A 3,711-nucleotide genomic window follows, 5' to 3' on the forward strand; every position below is an offset into this window, starting at 1 on the left:
TTTATGCTTCACTTAGTCTTCTGAAGTCACATGTGTGTATAAACACCTGGCATCATTGGTATCATTAGCCTATTTATTATCTTAAGCAAGTTAAATATTGTGAGAATGAGAATTAAGTTCATCAGGCACTGGGGATTTTGTGCAAAGGAAGAATGATGTTTTAGGAGTGATATTAAGTATATTTGTTCCTAAGTCCAGCCTTTTCTACAGCTCAGCAATGCCCCATGATGTAATGAGACAAGTTCAGACTCAACCTATATACAAGTGTTCAAAAAGCCATCAACTGTGCCGTGTAATATCTGCAAATTAAAAATATCATCTCCAAATGACAAATGACTTGCTTTCAAACAGTGCTTTCTCCCAAAAATCTGTCTAATAGCAGAATCCTTGGAAACAATGTTCCCACGGTCATGGACATTTGCTTCCATGGTATTCAGATAATACCCTGCAAGTTCTACACATATATGTAAAAACAAACTTCCTTTAGGGTCCACTCTCCTGCTCAACCCCTGCAAATGCACTGGTGCCATACACAACTCCTGCATTGTCCCCATTCCTGCAATACATTATATAAAAACCTCAGGACATTCATGTTGCAAGCATTTTTGCCTCCCATCTGCTGATGGACTGCTACTCTATTTGCAAGGCTATACAGGTCAAAGATATTAGGTATTATTAATCCAAAAGCTACCAGGTTCCCAGTGGAGAGAGACATAATAAGTTCAGCTGCATTCAGAGCATAAGTTATCCAAACACATAATGCAATCACTTCTAAAAGCACAGTCTTCCTCACATGAAATGGCTGGGGTGAAAGTAATTTCTCACAACAAAAGCTAGGCCAAATTAATCTGGAACCAAGATACAGAGGAACTGAAAAGATAATTTACATGTCAACAACAAGGGATGCCCCAGAGAATTTAAATATTCCAGAGATGAATTGAAGATGCAGAGCAACTCCCTTAAAAATAAATAAAATGCTCATTTAAGGAGCATTCCACTTGTGGAACATAGTACAAACCACAGCAGAATTTTGTTTAATTTCTGATATCCATTTATGTTTTTAAGCAATACTAAAAGCATACCCAGGGAGAAATTACAGTGAAAATAAAAAGGTCCAGATTAGACTAATTGAATGATGAAGAAATTTCAGTGCAGGCTGAGGTAAAGATAAAAAAACAAAACAACAAAAAAACAAGAAAAATTCAGCTCCTGAGCAATTGATTCTGCTCTGAAGTTGGGCTTCAGTGTATGAAAAGACACAAAGAATGCGGCCACTTGGTCTCACCCAGGACAGGCTGAGAGATGAGGCTGAATAGATCTTACTTAGCAGCATAGCCAGTCTGTTTGGAACAGGAAGAAGGCTTCACTGGCATATACTGTACTGTGTATCTTATACACTGGTATATGTTATATGTATATGTTTATATGGTCATTCTTTATAAATGGATGAGGAAAATCTAGAGACCCCAAAAGAAATATGCACATATTGGCTTCCTGTGCTTCATACAACTATACCCCCTACCTACCACCCTTGGACTCAAACCCACGCCACTCTTCAAGGTCTACTCTTCCAGCTATTCTTACCTATTCTGCTTTCCTAATTTTCCAGGCTCTGGGAACACACACCAGCACGTTCATCCCTGGGTGGAAGGAAGTTTGATTAGAAGGCAGAGTACATGTAGGCAAAGCAATAAAGACCTGGGAGACAAAGTGCTCGGTCACAGAGCAAACCTGCACTGCAGCTGTCTTCAGCTGTTGCTCTATCATATTAATTCCCTTCCTCCCTCCCCACCCTGCAAGACCAAATGTCTTACTAACATACAGCAGTTCATCATCAGATGTGCAATTTGTCTCTCTTAATAAGCAGATATACAGGAGAGAGCATTGTGTCATAAGAATGTGCTTAGTAGATAGGCAAACAACCAAATGACTCCAACATCACATTGAAAATTGTTTAATATGATCCTCTGTACCTACTGTTTTTTTCCACTCTAAATAATAGTGACAACCCAAAATTCACACAGAATTTTGGTTAAACATCCCCCAAAAAATTAACATTTCAGATACCATGAAATATAAGAAAGTCAAAATGTGCTGATAAGTAGTTCTTATGGGTAAATGTAGGGCTGAAGACAGCTTTAGAAACATTACTGTGTTAAATTTACTTCAGATTTTAAACACACTGATATTGGCTGGAAATTGTACCCACATCTCCAGCCTTACAAACCACATTCCTCAAACCTTACTCAGATCTACAAACAGCAACTCTCATTGCAACTCTCGCCTTCCAGAGCTTCACTGTAAATGCAAAACAAAAGCACAGAGACCCCAGGATCTAACTGCATTTGGGGAACAGTTTATATTAGAGATGCACAGAAAAGCCATTACAGACATTATTATTGAGCCCTTTTACATGAAGAAACCTGGAGGAAGCAAGGGGAAGGAATGAGTGTATGGAGAGTGAGCCAATTTAAAAAAATATGCTCAACAGAAGAAATAAGGGTTTGTTATGATCACCTGTTTCAGCCTCCCCTACTTGTAGCCCATATGATTTTCCCATATTAAGTCCTGTTAAAAATAGACCTGCCCTTAGAAAAAAACACATCCTTGTTTTAAAGTTTTTAAACTATGAAACCCCTATTTTTTTCATAGTTAATGACTGCTGTTACTTAAAAAAACCTGCTCTCCCTGACCAATATCAGGATGTTCAACTTCAAATTTCCAACACTGGGTTTTGTTAAACCTCTTCCAGCTTGAGCTAAGAGCCTTTATTCCTTACTTGGCATTCCTAGGCAATGATCCAGTCACTTTGTTCATTCATTTGGATCCACTCAAGACAACACAACCTCTGAATGGCATTAGAGCAAGGGGTTTTAAAATGTTTTGTACACTGCAGTGGGCTGCAGCTGGCACACAAATGTCTCGCCTGAAGCTCATACAGCAAAGCAGTAACACTTGTTCACCTTGCAGGTAATTTTCCCACCTGCTCCTCCGTCTTCTCACATTCAAGTAAAGGGCTAGTCCTTGGCTGGCTGCCCATCAATCCCCCCCAAGCCTTCCCAAAAGTCACCAACTCTGGGGTGCAGAGTCCTCAACTCGCTGTTCCTTGCGGTGTGACTCTGCACTGGGTAATGCTGAAATGCACATGAGCTACCTGCATTCAGTAACTACCGAGTAACCCAAACTACTTTATGTAAACGGTTCTCAGTCTCCATCATTTAACCCTTTCTCTGCATAGTCAGGTAATAAAACTTAAGGTACATATTACACAGATTTTATAAAATAAATAGTGGAGGAGTTTTTAAAGCAAAAAAAAAAAAAAAAAATACGGGAAGAAAACTTTAGGCAGCACACAAGAGCTTATCTTCCCCTCAGAACCACAAAGCCACTCACCTGTTCAGTGATGAAAAGGACAATTCCTTACCGTCCCTTCCACTGAAGCACAAACGGCATCACTGACGGGCAAGATCCACCACCTTCCTTTTTCCCAGTAACGTGGGGCAGGAAGCATTAAAAAACGCAACCCAAGAACCACGCAAGCACTCCCCCGTCAGGTTATTAAGGCCAGAAGCACGGGCACTTGGCGAGGGAGGGGCTGTGTCGGTGCAGCCCCCTCCGGGGGAGGTGCAGCCCCCCGGCCGGACGAGCAGAGCGCGGTGCCCCGGGATCCGCACTCGCCCTCCGGCGGGACCGCGCCGCGGGCTGCCTCCC

The sequence above is a fragment of the Chaetura pelagica genome, unplaced genomic scaffold, assembly GCF_000747805.2.
Source record: "Chaetura pelagica isolate M959 unplaced genomic scaffold, ChaPel_1.0 scaffold750, whole genome shotgun sequence".
NCBI lineage: Eukaryota > Metazoa > Chordata > Aves > Apodiformes > Apodidae > Chaetura > Chaetura pelagica.